General features: G+C 39.0%; 1 pseudogene; it reads right to left on the minus strand.

Annotated features, from left to right (window-relative positions):
• Positions 1-1196: 1196 nt before the first annotated feature.
• The window catches only part of LOC105303995, a 56366-nt pseudogene continuing 40588 nt past the window's right edge, over positions 1197-16974 (minus strand).

A 16974-nucleotide genomic window follows, 5' to 3' on the forward strand; every position in this document is an offset into this window, starting at 1 on the left:
TGAATATTCAGCCAAGGCCACCCCCAAGAGATCTCAAACCTATAGGCCACACACAAAGTCAGTGACCATGGGCTGGCAGCAGCTAAACACCACACATCCTACATTTTCTGTCCCTTTTAGTCACTGTACAACCATCTACCTCATTCTCCATCAATATCTGACTCGATTCAAGGTGTGCTCTTTTTATCTCGCATTCTCACTCTCTGACAAGTCCGAGCTCCTGCTCATGGTAAATCCCTCCTCCCTCTCTCCTCTTTCTTCCTCCCTATTCTTCACTGTGTTATTTCCTTCCAGGCCAATAGACAGACACTTTGTGTGAGTCTTCAGCCTGTTCTCCTCCATCAGCAGCTTCACACTCTTCATCCCTGCCCTTTACCCTTCGTTATTCTTCCTCTCTTTTTGCCATTTTCCAATTAAGGTGAGCTCCTCATCCCACCCCAGTGCCTTCTAAAATAAATTTTTAAAATTGCAGAAAGCAATTAAAACCACTTTTAAAGAGCCATTTTCCAGCTCAATTTCAGCACCCCAAGGAAAAATTTAAAAATATCCATGACTATCAGAGATGAAAACAAAATGATTGTCATTGGAATCAATTATTTTTCTCCACTGAGGTATAAAACTTTTTTGGAAATTTGATATTATACTATAACAAATTGTACTTCTCATAGTTCTAATTTCCTTTAAAGGCTGTTTAATATAGTTTTTAATTATTTTTTTGTAAATATGTTGTTTTCATGATTTTGAATCTGGTTCCAGGTCCTTTCATATATCTTTATATTAATATTTAATATACTGGCTACCAGTTTTAATCAGAAAAAATCTTGAAAACCCTATTATGACAATACATTCAGCAGAAATTACTGATGTGCAAGCAAACTGTAAGAGGTGCAGCTTTCTAGAAAGCACATTTTGTTGGTCATTTCATCATCTGAATATTCTTTACAATGATGAAGGACTCTTCCAACATTGTAAACATCAGTGTGCACAGTTTGCCTACATTGTCATTGCACATCCTTGGACAGGAAGGCCAGTTCACAGCTGAGAAGTGAATGGAGTCTAATTTTTAATGGATGAGAAATCTTACATCCTGTAGGAAGGAAGCATTTTTACTATTGTCATTATTTAAGAATGTGGCAGAAAGGTATGCAAAGGTAGCCCAGCTAGTCCTTTTTTTCTTTCTTTTTGTAAGTTTTATTTCAGAATATTTCTGGAAGAATGATGTTTTGAAGCCACTGCTGGGACCAGCTTCCATCACAGTCTCTAATGCTAGGCACCTGGGTATCCTCTGTGCGGCTTCATCCAGGCATGGATTGCTGTTCACATGCTACAAGGTTGGTGGCCTTTAGGTGGTGGCATCTGAGCTCTGTGACCAGGCCATTAAGTTCATAGACATTTAAGCAAAGGTCATCTGTTCTAATTTCTCTGTTGAAAGTTTAAGAGGAAACCTGATTGCCATTCATACTGTGACAGTTAAAAATTCCTACTTTTTCATTCTCTTTTTTAGCGATGTTATCTAGACACTGATTTGTTTCCACATTTTGTATCTCTCCCAAAGAAAAATAGTGATGTGGAGTCTGAGACTCAGGATAAATAGTTTCTAGGTTCCGAGAGAAAGGTTTTGCATTGGAGTTTGTGTCTTAGATCAAGTCTTGATGCTCTATCTCCATAACCTACCTTCGTATACCTGGATAAATGATATAGAAGAAATTCTTAAATTCACCCATCCATGCTTCTGCAAGTCACCTGTCATTTTTATTGATTATGTGCCCTCTGCCTCCTGGAAACACGTAAGATGTAGCTTTCCTAAACACATGTCTAGCATGTGAACCGGTAACAATGTCCTAAATTCCTCCACAGTGCTGAATCCTAGAGGAATTTTCTATGTTTTCTCTTCCCCAAATATCCATCCCAGCATTTTATATTCCAATATCCTGAAAGTGATCTCTGCCTCTTGAACAAAGGCCTCCTGCCACTGTAGGTGTTCTGACAGGAAGAGTCTGATTAACTCTCCTTCTGTCCATTTCTCTTTGGAGAACAGGATATCAGCAAAAATAGAGCTTCCAGTTGAATCTATCATAGGTCATATCAAAACCTACCATGCACTCAAAAGCATCTCTGGTCACATGAATGGTAAGTCTGTACTAATGCTTTCCTGTCAGGTTTGATCCTAGCTAAGAAAGGCTCCACTTATCTCCCTGTATACTTACACTCACAGTGAGTGTCTATGAGGGTGATCACTTGGCCTTTAGACACAGCAATTCCATTTATTTTATATATATTTAATTAAAACAATTTTCCGTTAGAGTTGACATTCAATATTATCTTATAAAGACACAAGCAACTCCTTTTAATATAGCTCTGATCAATCCTGAACATTATTCCATTAGAGTTACATCAACTGGTACTTTTCCCCCACATATCTCTCCAGGGGTCTTTTCAAAAAGTCTCTTTCTCTGGCATCATCTACTAGAACAGTTTCTTCTAGCATGTGTCTTGGTGAGCAATTAATGACAGTATGGACAGTTCACAGAAGTGTGCTCCAAGCCTCATTGTGGCAAACTATCATCACACTCATCACAGGAATATTATCTGGATACACCTTCGTTTTACACCCTTCTAATCTAACATCTAGTAAAGGTGTGTTGAATGCAATCATCTCACTGGCCATTTAATCGAGCTGATTGATTTTAAACATCTCTTTCAACTTTTCTTGATCTTCTTTTGGAACAATGACTAGTTTCCCCATGCTCTAGGGCCTCCATGAGGCCGTTGCACTGGCTCTGGAATGTCCCCAGCGGGAATTTCTCTCTCTTTTTTTCGCCACATTTGTTGCATTCATTGAAGTAAAGCAGCAGGAACATACCCAAGAGTACCCAAATCAAGGAGCGGGCTAAGACCACCTTGCAATATGCAAATTGTCTCGTGGCACTTTAAGTCAAATGCAAAATTAAAAATATATAAATATACAAAGATAGTGAAATTTATCCAATCTAGTTTCATCAGAAATATTTACAACCCCAAAGTACGTTTCCATGAGAATTCATATCCCAAATCCATATATCCCACATCTCCTTGGTCTGCGTGTGATGGTGGCAGCAGTGGCGGGCGGGTGCTCCTCAGGGCTGGCCCTGTGATTGTGGCACATTCTTGCCACTGCAGTGTGGGCTCTACTCTCGGGCTGGTGTATAGCCACCTCCTCGGCCACTGCTGGCAATTCCCCACTAATGATTTTTAAATTAGGTGTTGATAAGTCAAGGAGCCCCTATAATTAAGCACAATAGAAAACAAAATGCTAAAAGCTTGCAGCAGCAAGCTTAACCAGAAGAGCATGAACTGGCACAGGAGCACCTGTGGCTATCCCAAGAGTGAGCATCTTTAGCATTCCCATACTTTTATATCAATCAAATGTTTAAAATATTTATTTAGTCATTTGAAAATATTAATTCAGGTTTCCCTATGTACACAATTCTGCTAAGCGTTCTACAATAAAAGCTTATGTTTGAAGAATGCTATACTCCAAAGCCTGGGCAGGGAGGAGTCTGCTGATACCTGCTGCTGAACAAACTTGGTCCTGTCCTGTTCCTCTGCCAGGGGACACAGATGGGCTGGTCCCAACACTGGAGCGCCCATCCCAGCCACACAGTCCACACAGCTTAGGTCTGATTTGCTGTTCTCCCACCATTGGCCTATAGCTGCTTGGCCAGAGGAAGCACGAGGTGCGGGTGTCGGGGGGTGGTGCCACTGTGAGGTGAGGGCCTAGGGGTGCCAGGAGGTGGCTAAAGCCCATGGGGGAGGAACTGAGGAATGGCTCCTGTAAAGATTTGTCAGGCAGTGTGGACTTGGTTTGCCATGACTCCAGACCTGGTCCTGTGGTCACTGGGAGCTCTAATCTCCACCCTGTGTGGACTTCCACTGATCCCACGTGACCATGTGTGACTTCCCACCCATGCTCACGTGACCCACATAGTGCGTGTGGCTTCTTGTGCATGTGGACTCTGCTCTGCCTTTTCAGAAAGCCCATTAGAGGAGCTTCTGGTGGCGCCATGGTGCTGAGACAAAGGACCCCAGCAGCCCCTGGGAGATACTCACAGGACCGCCATGAGAGATAAGGGTGTGGAGGACTGCTGAGGGGTGGGGGAGGGCATGTCAGTCTTCAGAGGACCCAGCAGAGGAAAGGCTTGGTGTGGAGAATTTTTGGTGTTTTACTTTTATTTTTTATTTTTTGGTGTAAGAGAGGGTGAGGACTGAACATCAATTAGTCTAGTTTTTGCTTCATGTTATAGATATTTGGGTCTATCAGTCTATGTGTAACGGGTAATTGCTTCTACCTTAATTCTAGCCTGCCTTTCTCCCAGGCTAACAGCTCCTTCCATAGATATGCTAATTGATAGAAGAGTTGTGCCTGAACAAAGAGATTTGGAAATTTCAAGCTCTTTTTTATATCTTGCCTTTCTGTGCTCCTCCTCTCTCCCCTGGTGATAAAAGATGCTTGAGCTTGAAGGCTTGATTAAGATTGATTTGAGAAAGCCAGAAAGCTGCCATCAGTTTTGGCACCAGGAGAATTAATGACTGGGATACTGCTAGCTCCTGGAAACTGCTGTAGCTGAGAGATGATGGACGTGTGTTGGCAGAGGTAAGCAGTATATTTGTTTGCCCTGTCAGCCTTTTTGGTGTGCTTATGCAGGGTATGGGAGAATTTAGAAGTGCTGCTAGTCTTTTTCCTCTCTAATACGTTTAGATGGGCATGAAAAAATATTTGTGAGGCCAACTACTTGGACTTAGTGACTTACAGTTTTCTTTATTGAAACTTTCCTTCCAGAGATGGTCATTTTTTTCTGTGTACATGTTTTTTGTGTTAAAACAAGGAAATGCCATGGGCATAGGAAGCCTTTGGCTTCCTTGGCTAAGCCGTAAAAAGCCTTATTGGTTTATGTCGCTGTTAAAATTAATGGGCGGACTATGGATTCTCTGATTTGGAAAAACTTTTAAATTGGAAAATATTTTATAGACCTCTCCTAATAAGCAATTGTTTTATTGATACCTAGAGAAAGACCACATTTTAAAAATGCGTGGATACAAGCAAATTGAACTATTCTTAAGCTTTTGAATTAGTTCTTTATCTTCTTGGGTATTACACATGGTAATATCAATATTAGGTTAAAAAGACAGAAGGCAAAATCAAGAGATTTCCCAATGAGGTGTAACTTTTCAAATTTATTGATACATAAGATTATGAGAATTGGTATTGATCTCTTGATCTGGCTGGAGAGAGTAAAGAATGGAATAAATCGTTGGGTTTATTTTGTGTAGGGTACGGCTTAAAGTCTTCGTTTTCCTGTTTCTCTCTCACAGTATGGGTAAACCTTAATGATATGGATAAACAGTTGTTAGTAACCTCTGCAAGAATTTTCCTGTGTTCTATAGCTTCCTTGTGGTCTGGCCATAGGGCTGATCAGCCAGGTTCCCATAACTGGCGGTACCTCGCATGTTCTGAAAACAGCCTGGTTTAATATTAAGTCAATTTGTATAGTTCTCGTGCCTCCTTCATATACCACAATGTTGGAAAAATTTCAAAGGATTTAATAACTGATAAGACATTTGACAAAAATGGAAGCTGAGTTTTCAAAGTCTGATCGGAATTACAAAGAAAGTTTCCGCCTCTACCCTAGGCCCTCCTGCTCAGTAGATCAGAAATGGAAACACAGGCCACAACTGCTAAACCACAAAAAAAAAAAAGAAAGAAAGGAAAAGAAAAAATTGAAAGGACCACTTTTAAAAAACACAGACTAAAGTTGTCTAGCCTGGTTCCTTAAAAATTGTGAAGGACAGATAAAAAAATCTTAGTATAATCACATTAATGCAGATTCCAGGCAGGAGCATGGAGACCAACCTCGGTCTTCCTCCCACTCCATGTAGCATTGTTTTCCAGATTGCCTGACAAAACTTAAAATTCCTAGTCTTTGCAGTGTTTGCTAGAAGGTAGAAGTAGTGTGAGTCCATTGTCTCTGTTGTAGGTTAGATGGGCAGTTAAAAATATTTGCTTCTTGCCCCAGTATAGAGTTTTATTCATTGAGTTTTTCCTTCCAGAAATGATCCTTTTTTCCCTCTGCATCTATGTTTTTTTTGTGTTCTTTGTCATAAGAAGGAGGTACTATAGGGACAGAACATAGGCATAGGCTCCTATAAGCCTGCTGTTCCAGCTGGCCTCAGAGGGTCAGGAGTTAAATGATTCTCTCCAAACTGGTGTCTGTGGAGACAAACTTTGCTGTGAGTTTCTCTCTAAAAATCAGATTAGTTTTTTTCCTGTCTTTTCCATGTTATAGGAGTTTAGTTTTGTGACAAGTGATCTTATCTTCTCTGGCGTCAGCCATCTTCAAGGTGCACTGACCCAGGTGCACCTGGTAGCTGGCCTTGCCAGCTCTTAGGGGACAATGCTGTGAGGGGCCTCAGTCCATAAGGAGCCTTTGTCATCTCCACTTTCGTTACCTTTCAGTGCTATAAAAGTACCATTATATTAGCGCTTACCCAGAGCCAGGAATTAACGGGTTTGTGGCCAGAGACAACTCACATTTGTGAGAGACCGGAGACACCATGTGTGCCCACCCTCCTAACCCTGTGTCACGAAGGTCTGTGCTCTTAGTCTCTGAGAGTGATCCCTTGGACCTGCGAGGACTGTACCCTTTGTACTCTCTTCGCGGAGGTGATTCCTTGCTTCACCTGAGCTGTGAAGAGGCTCATTGGTGTGAATCACTATTAAAATCCAAAATCTTACCATCGACGGCCAGAAAGTGGATCCTTTGACTTGGACCAACTTCTAAATAGGTAAGGTGCTTTCTATCTTTGGATGGTATTGCTAGTTTGTAATAGTTGATTGGCTTAATGTAATTAAGCACTTACAGAAGTCAAGAAATAAAACAGAAATTAACCCAAGTGCTTTTCAGGATCCTATGATCTGGTAAAATATTTGTTATTGCTGGCTTAAACTTGGTTTGATTAAATAGACATGTTATTATCATGAAATGCTTTTTTACTGGGTTTACAGATATAAGGTCATGTTATTTATTAAAATAGGTCAAGTATTAATAGACTTTGAAATGTCATAGTTTTAACAAATAGGTACAAATAAATGGTTTATAGGTAAAACTGTTTAGCAATAATTATATTATATATATACATGGAAAAATTTTTCTGTCTTTAATAACCTGAAACTTTAAATTTTTGCTTGGTTAATTAAGTGATGGATAGTCATTGAATATCTAGACCATTTCCAAATGAGATAAAGAAATAAAACATTAATTATGGAACATAGATTTGTCAACTTTGTTTATTTTGAAGGAACTAAATATATTTGGGTCTATCAGCAAATGTGTCTCTGCCACATTAAAAATCTTTATGTGCTATGAGGAAATATATTTCAAAATTATTAATTATGTTCATAAGTGTATCAATCTAAAGAATCCTGGTGTAACAGTTCACAATCATTTCCTTCGTTTTCACTAATTAAGATGGACTTTTGAATTTATACATTTTTGCTATTGTGAACAAAGCTGCTGTGAAAATTCATTTAAATGTTTAAACACCTGTTTTCTATTTTGGGGGGTATATATCTAGGAGTGGATTCATTCAGCCAGACGGTAACGTTTTGTGGAGTGGAAATTCCAAACTATTGTACACAGAGGTCATACTATTTTGCATTTTCACAAGCAGTGTTTAAAGTTTCTGATTTCTCTACATTAGTCATTGGCATTTTCTGGATTATGGTCATTCTAGTGTATGTGAGGCTGTGCGGTTTTCATTGGCATTTCTTTCGTGACTCATGACATCTGACATCTTCTCTTGGGCCTGTTAACCATTCATGTGTCTTTTCTAGAGAAGGGTCCATTCTAGTACATTTTTAAAGTTTAGTTGTTTGTCTTTTTGTCAATGAGTTGTAAGAGTTCTTTGTTCTGAATAACAGATTCCCATTAGATACATAATGTACAACTTTTTTTTCTTTTAGTGGGAAGTGTCCTGGATAGCTTCTTTTGATGCCAAAAAGATTTTAATCTCAAGGACATCTCATTTATCTTTCTTTTCATTGCTTATTGTTTGATGTCAGATTGAGGAACCCATCACTAAATCCAAGATCATGAAGATTTGTCCCCATGTTCTCTTCTAGAATTTAAAATTTTACCTCCTACATTTAAACCTTTTATCTCTTTCAAGTTCTTATTTATGTGGTGTGAAGTAAGGGTCCAATTTCATTCATCTGCAGATGGCAGTCAGTTAACTAGCACCCTTTGCTGAAAAGACTCTCCTCTATCCAAGTCCATGTTGTCCGCACTTGCCAAATGTTCAGTGACCTTAGAGGGATGGGTTTATTTCCGGGCTCTTAATTCAGTTCCATCCTTTTACATGTATAGGCATACATTACATAACTTGGTTTCTGTTAGCAACAGATTGCATATGTGGACATGGTTCCCTAAGGGTATAGGAGCAGAAAAATTCCTATCCCCTAGAGATGTTGGAACTGTGCTAAAGTAGCACAGTGCACTCCCTGCGTGTGTGATGATGCTGTGAACAAAGTTATGGTGCCGATAGTCATTTAAAGGCACAGTGGGTACTGTCACCTATAGGGCATAATGGCTGGTCATGGTGATCAATGACCATGTTACTGGGTATTTTTTACAGTCTTTACATTTTTTACATGTATTTTTTACAGTCTTCCTGTTTTATTTTTTATCATTTTCTTTGTGCCTTTATTCATTATTTTTTTAAAGATGTTCTTTTTTAAAGTTTTAATAAATGAAGCAACCACCCATTAATGTGAGATATGTTACCCCTCTCAGCATGGTATGTTTGTTCTTTATAAAAAGAGTTTCTTATAGAAATCTTTATTCCTTAATACTGCAGTTACAAGAATGTCACATATAATAACATATACAATCCAACCAAGACAGGCTGATTAAAAATCTACATAATGTAAAAATATACATATTTTAAAAGTTAGCCACATGCACAGATGTACACAATGGGAGGAGCAGGTGACAGGAGATTTGGAGATCAAGGCTGCATAGGTCATATTGCCTTAACCCTCATTCACAGTAAATAAGTTCCAGTAACCAATATAGGCATCCCACACCTATCTAAATACACGAGAGCAAATCATGACCAGATACATGCACAGAGTGAGGTGGTCTGGGACCTTTCTGCAATATTCCCATGAAAAGAATACATAAGGAATCCCATGCAGCTAATTGGAAGCATCAGTTATTTATTCTGTTTGGACTTGGAAAATGTTTAACTTTTGACACTAATATCTGTGAAGAGAATATGTCTCCTTTTACTGATTTCTTCACAACTGACATGTACTTAAAGTGGGGAATTTTGATGGTCATTTGTACTAACCGTGATAACTGAAGTACTCCTAAAAATGTAACTTTTCAATAATACATTTTAGTCCCACACTTGACATGAAATATGAATCGTATACAGCTCTAAAGCAAAAGGGAGAAGAAGGGCATCTGAATTTTAGTGCTGTTAGTTTCAGGGTTCTGTAGTTTCGAGCAACATCCTTAAAGCATGAAAATGATATCACTGCTTGCGTATTTAACAAAGTGGATACAAATTTGAGCTATTACATGAGAGAGTACCCCAAAGAGAAGAAACATCACATGTTTTTCCCCCTCTGGGCCTTTTGAGAACCTGGACCAAAGTGACAAATTATTCAAGATTCCCATCGAGCAGTGGTGTTTTTCAGCATGTTACTGTTTAGAGAACAAAGTAAATTCCTAATACTGGAATATAGTGTGTTGTGCTGTCAGCCACCTCATTCATTCAGTGTCTACTGTGTCTCTCCATTACATCCTTCTCTTGTGCTTGATTTAATATCATGATCTTTTGTACTGTAACTTTTATGTTTAGGTATGTTGGATATTTATCACTTCAGGAAGTAAATGGTCTAGGGTTTCTGGGGAAGAGGGTTAGGGCAGATTTGAGTGCGATTTGTCCATCTTGGTTTTAGCCAGCATGTGAGGAGCAGAGGGAGTGCCTGGGGAAGGAAGTAGTAGAGAATTGGGGCGGGGGGAAATCTGTGTTCCAGTATAACCCAATGTGTAAAGGGAAGAGCAGGTCTTCGGAGCAGGGAGAGGAGTGTCCTGGAGGTGAATTCTCTATTCCTGAGTTTAACCAATATTTGAGGGACAAAGCAGTTGCCTGGAAAAGGGCCCGGAAGGACCTGGAGACAATTTCTCCATTTGGCTCAAGTTAGTGTTAGAGGAGCAGAGTGGATGCTTGTTATGGGTGCAAGAGACCTCTAAGACTGTAGAGAATACGTATAAGAGTTTATGTGAGCCAAACTGATGACATCAGCCAGAGAGCAAGATCTCGAATGCTATGGGGAATCAATCTTGCCACTTCTTTCATTCATTAGAAGTTATTGAGGAAACATAAGGAAGATCACATGTAGGTGGTGAAAAGAAAGGCAGGGATGGATTACAGAATAGACAATGAACTTGTGTGCTCTCCTAGGGTTAATACCCCCTCCAAGGAGTATTATAGTTGTTACTTGAAAGTGTGTTTACCTAGATGCAGAACACCAGTTGACAGTGCTGGCTTAAAACATGTCACTAAAGAAGTGATAGGTTTGAGCTGTGACTATCCTCCAGGACCTGCCCCAGGTAGGAATTTGTGAACTGATCACCCTGTGAGGTTACTTTTTATAGAACCTTTTTTCATTCACACTTGGGTAGGGGCTAGTAGAGACCTGGAGGCGATTTCTATATCCCAGCTCTAGGAAGTGTATTAGTGGAAGAGGGGGTGCCTGGAGTATGGGGGAGTAGAGACTTGGAGGAGATTTCTCCATTCTTGCACAAGCTCAGTATGTGAAGTGCTATGGAGTACTGGGAAATATAGGAGGAGAGACCTTGAGGCAAATTCTTTATGGTGGCATGAGCTTAGTATGTGAGGATCTTAGGAGGTCCCGGGAAAATGGTTGAGAAGAGACTTAGAGGGGCATACTCCATCCTGGCTCCTGCCAGATTGTGAGGGGCAGAGGAAGTCCCAGTGTGAGGTACCAGGCGAGTCTTGGAGGCAAATGTGTCCTCTTCCCTTTCACCAGCCTGTGAGTGGCAGAGGGGTTGCCTGGGGTATGGCTGAGATTAGACTCAGAGGCGACTTATCCATCTATGTTGTGCCAGTGTGTGAGGAGCAGAGGGAGACTGTGTGAGCACCTAGGGTGGGGGTTGCACTTCAGCCTGTTGGAGTTCTTATGAGCACTTCGTTCAGGCTGGTTTCATGTGGGTACTTCCAGACCAGTTTCCTGAGTATATCACCTTGGGCCCAACTTAAAGGGAACGCTTCCTGTGGGAAAACTTTTCCTGAAACACTGAGAGAGCCAGGGGCCAGCTCTGGCGTGAGAGCTAGGGGCCAGCTGTGGGCGAGACCTGGTGGCCAGAGCCTCTGTGATGCCTTTTTGGATCCTGTCATGGTATCAGTTCTGAGGAAATTCAGTTAGTGCAGCATTGGCCCTAGAGGTGCTGAGGTTTGAGAATAAGGTGGGACTGCGTCTGTACCTGGTTTACCTCTGAATCTTCCTGAGAGGCTGTGTCAAGGGAGGGACAGGTAAGGAGAAGCTTCCTGCACGTGAATAGTGCTGCGGGGTTGATATAGAAGTGTTGGTCTTCTGCTCCCCAGCAGAGCAGGGACTGGTGCAGAAAACTGTTGTTTTTTCTGTGTGGTGTCAGCTAGTGCCCGGTGTCATTTTGCATGCGGCTGTCTAGTGTTCCCAGCATCATTGGTGTGGGTTCAGTTTTGGGCTCCATAGTGTTCCATTGATTTATGTGTTTTTATGCCAATACCACCCTTTTTTGGTTATTAGCTTTTTTTTTTTTTTTTGAATCCGAGTGACGTGGAACATTGGAATACAAAAATTCCACTGCATGTGCTATGTACTGGGTCATTTGTCATGACCCTGTAGAGAGGCTCCTGATGCAGATGGACAGGGTCCTCCAACGACCATATGCTCCACTGCGAGGGAGAACAGTGTCCTCACCTTGAGCAAACTGCACCTGCACACCGCTCAGCCTCTCTCATTTCTTTTCTGCTTTTCTGGCATGGTATTGACACGGTTGTTTCGAATCAAGAAAATTACAGTTTAGAAAGCTTTCCATAGCAGTGTAGATAGTTGTACCTTGCACTCAGATTCCACAGCTGTCATCGCTTTCCTACATTCGCCATTTCACATGCAGGACTCCTGGATGTTTTATCCAAAATTGGTGTGCCATCCCAGGGACTCACTTTGTAATTCTCAATGATGACATCATTACGCTTTCCATGTTCTAATACAACCCACGTCCCACTTGAACTCTCACCACCTGTCCCAACTTTGAAAATGGCTTTTTCCATTCTTGTCCAATTTTATTTTTCTGAAACTTATTGAGATTTTTCTTCCTTTTTTCAATCTTGATGGTTTTATAATGCACAGATGACTCTGGGTGATCTTTTCTGGTCAGCTTATTTCACTCAGGATGTTTTTAGTGTTTATTTTGTGATTTGTATCAGAACTTCATTGTGATAATTCTTTCTTTGTGATATACAAAAAAACATTTACCGTTTAAAGCCTTTGAAGTATCCATTTTTATGGCATTAAATGCATCTTCTTTTTTTAATTAAAATTTTCTATTTCGAATACTTTTTTAAAATTAATTTTATTGGAGTAACATTGGTTAATACAATTATATAATTTTCAGGTGTACATTATAATTTGACATCTGTATATTCTATTGTGTATTTACCACCCAAAGTCCAGTTTGCTTCAGTTACCATATATTCGATCACCTTTACCCACTTCACTCTCTTCATAAACCCTATATTTGACCCTCTTTACTCCATCTACTTCCCCCCTTTTCCCCCACCCCACTCGTAACCACTAGTCTATAGTCCTCTGGTAACCACTAGCCTATAGTCTTTGTCCACGAGCCTCTGTTTGTTTGTCTTGCTCATTTGTAGCTTTCACGTTTATATCCCACATATAAGTGATATCATGTGATTTTTAACTTTTTCTGTCTGGCTTATTTCACTTAGCATGATTATCTCGATATCCAACCATGTTGTCACAAATGGCAGTATTTCATCTCTTCTTATGTCTGAGTAATATTCTATTGTATATATGTACCACAGCTTCTTTAGCCAATCATCTATTATAGGACACTTTGATGGCTTCAACGTCCTGGCCACTGTGAATAATGCTGCTATGAACATCAGTGTGCAAATATATTTATGGATATGGGTTTTCAAGTCTTTGGGAGAAATACCCAGTAGAGGAATTGCTGGATCATATGGTAGATCAATTCTTAGTTTTTTGAAGAACCTCCATACAGTTTTCCATAGTGGCTGTACTAATTTGCAGTCCCACCAGCAGTGTATGAGGGTTTCTATTTCTCTGCATCCTCTCCAACATTTGTTATTACTTGTCCTGTTGATTATAGTTATTCTAACAGGTGCGAGATGGTATCTCATTGTGGTTTTGATTTTCGTTTCCCTAATGGCTAGTGATGTTGAGCATCTTTTCATATATTTGTTGGCCATTAGTATGTCCTCTAGGGAGAAGTGTCTGTTCAGGTCCTCTGCCCATTTTTTGATTGGATCATTTGGTTTTTTGTTGTTGTTGTTATTGAGTTCTTTGTATATTTTGAATATTAGGCCCTTATTGGAGGTGTTGCTTGCAAATATATTTTCCCATTCGATGGTTCTCTCTTTACCTTGTTGACGATTTCTTTTGCTGAACAGAACAAAAGCTTTTTAGTTTGATGCAGTCCCATTCATTTATTTTAGCATTTACTTCCCTTGCTTTTGAGGTCAAATTCATAAAATCCTCTTTAAGTCCAAGGTCCTTGAGTTTAGTTCCCAAGTTTTCTTCCATTCATTTTATTGTTTCAGGGCTTATATTTGGGTCCTTAATCCATTTTGAGTTAATTTTGGTATGCGGTGATAGACAACAGCCTAGTTTCATTCTTTTGCAGGTGGCTTTCCAGTTTTCCCAGCACCATTTATTGAAGAGACTTTCCTTTCTCCACTGTATGTTTTTGGCTTCTTTGTCGAAAATTATTTGCCCACATAAATATAGGTTTACTTCTGGACTCTTGATTCTGTTCCACTGGTCCGTGTGTCTGTTTTGCTGCCAATACCATGTTGTTTTGATTACTGTCGCTTTGTAGTATACTTTGAAGTCAGGCAGAGTGATGCCTGCAGCCTTGTTCTCTTTTCTCAGGATGGCTTTGGCAATTTGGGATCTTTTGTGCTTCCATACAAATCTGATGATTTTTTGTTCTATTTCTTTAAAAAATGCTGACTAGATTTTGATGGGGATTGCATTAAATCTGCTTTAGGTAATATGGTCATTTTGACTATGTTGATTCTTCCAATCCAAGAACACGGAATATCTTTCCATTTCTTTGTTTCTTCTTCAATTTCTTTTAATAGGGTCTTATAGTTTTCATTATATAAGTCCTTCACTTGTTTTGTTAAATTTATTCCTAGATATTTTATTCTTTTTGTTGCAATTGCAAAAGGTATTGTTTTTTCACTTCTTTTCCTAACACTTCATTATTACAGTATAGAAAAGCTATGGATTTTTGAGCATTGATTTTGTATCCAGAGACTTTACTGTATTTGCTTATTGTTTCTAGTAGTGTTCTTGTGGAGTCTTTAGGGTTTTCTATATAGAGAATCATGTCATCCGCAAATAGTGACAGTTTGACTTCTTCGTTTCCTATTTGGATACCTTTTATATCTTTCTCTTGTCTGATTGCACTCGCTAGGACCTCCAATGTTATATTGAATAACAGTGGTGATAGTGGACAGCCTTGCCTTGTTCCTAATCTTAGAGGGAAGGTTTTTAGTTTTTCACCATTAAGTATAATGTTGGCTGAGGGTTTGTCATTTATGGCCTTTATTATATTAATGTACTTTCCTTCTATACCGATTTCGTTAAGTGTTTTGATCCTAAATGGATGATATATCTTGTCAAAGGCTTTTTCTGCATCCATTAATATGATCATATGATTCTTATTTTTTAATTGGTTTATGTGGTGTATCGCATTAATTGATTCACTTATGTTGAACCATCCCTGTGCCTCTGGGGTGAAGCCCACTTGATCGTGGTGTATAATCTTTTTACTATGTTGCTGTATTCAGTTCGCTAGTATCTTATTTAGGATTTTTGCATCTGTGGCCATGAGAGATATCGGTCTGTAGTTTTCTTTTTTTGTGTTATCTTTACCAGGTTTTGGTATCAGAGTAATACTGGCCTCATAAAATGAGTTGGGAAGTATTGCCTCTGCTTCGATTTTTTGGAAGAGTTTTAGGAGAATAGGTATTAAATCTTTGAATGTTTGGTAGAATTCACTGGTGAAGTCATCTGGTCCCGGACTTTGACTTTTTGGTAGGTTTTTGATGATTGTTTCAATTTCCATACTGCTGATCAGTCTATTTAGATTTTCCAGTTCTTCTTGATTCAGTCTAGGAAGGTTGTATTTTTCTAAGTACTGGTCCATTTCTTCTAGGTTATTAAATTTAGTGTTATATACTCTTTCATAGTATTCTTGTATGATCCTTTGTATTTCTGTGATGTTAGTGGTAATTTCCTCTCTTTAATCCCTGATTTTGTTTATTTGTGTCCTTTCTCGTTTTTCTTTAATGAGTCTAGCCAGGGATTTGTCAAGTTTATCAAACTTCTCAAAGAACCAGCTCTTTGTTGCATTTATTTTTTCTATTTTTTTTCAATTTCATTTATTTCTGCTCTAATTTTGATGATTTCTTTCCTTCTGCTGACTTTAGGCTTCATTTGTTGTTCCTTTTCTAGTTTTTTAAGATGAAGCATTAGGTTGTTTATTTGGGCTTGCTCTTATTTTTGGAGATCGGCCTGTAATGATATGAACTTTCCTCTTATGACCTCTTTTGCCATGTCCCAAAAGTTTTGATTATTGTTCATTTCTATGTATCTCTTGATCTCTCTTTTTATTTCTTCTCTGACCCAGTTATTCTTCAATAGCATGTTGTTTAATCTCTATGTATTTGTGTTTCTTCCTGATTTTATTTTTGCCGTTGATCTCTAGTTTCAAAGCATTATGATCAGAGAATATGGTTGGTATGCTTTCAACCCTCTTATATTTGTTGAGGCTATCTCTGTGTCTCAGTATGTGGTCAATTCTTGAGAATGTTCCATGTGCACTAGAGAAGTATGTATAAGCAGCTGTTTTGGGATAGAAGGCTCTATAAATGTCAAGTTGGTCTAATGTGTCATTTAAAGATGTTATTTCCTTATTGATTTTCTGTTTGCATGATCTGTCCATATCCGACAGTGGGGTATTTAGGTCCCCTACTATGATAGTGTTTCTCCCTTTATTTCTGTTAGTAATTGCTTTACATATTTTGGGTCTGTGCGATTGGGAGCATAGATATTAGTAAGTGTTATGTCTTCTTGGTGCATGATTTCCTTTATCATTATGAAGTGTCCCTCAGTATCTTTCTTTACCTTTTTTTATTTTAAAGTCTATTTCATCTGATATTAGTACCACTGCTCCCGCTTTTCTCTGAATGCCATTTGCTTGAAATATCATTTTCCACCCTTTCACTCTGAGTCTATATTTGTCTTTGGAGTTGAGATGTGTCTCCTGGAGGCAGCATATGGTTGGGTTTTGTTTTTTGATCCATTCTGCAACTCTGTGCCTTTTTATTGGTGTGTTCAATCCATTTACATTTAGGGTAATTATTGAAATATGAGGTCTTCTTATAGCCATTTTCTCTTTTGCTTTCTGGTAGCTCGTTGTTTCCATTGCTTCCTTGTCCTTATACTTCTGCTTTCTTTATTTTGGTTAGCTTTTGTGAGTTTTCCCTCTGGTTCTTCTTGTTTTATATTATATACAACAGTTCTGAATCTTTGGCTTGTGGTTACCATTATGAATATGTAAAGGATAGTTTTATATATATATATAC

This window comes from Pteropus vampyrus, unplaced genomic scaffold (assembly GCF_000151845.1).
Source record: "Pteropus vampyrus isolate Shadow unplaced genomic scaffold, Pvam_2.0 Scaffold323, whole genome shotgun sequence".
Classification (NCBI taxonomy): domain Eukaryota; kingdom Metazoa; phylum Chordata; class Mammalia; order Chiroptera; family Pteropodidae; genus Pteropus; species Pteropus vampyrus.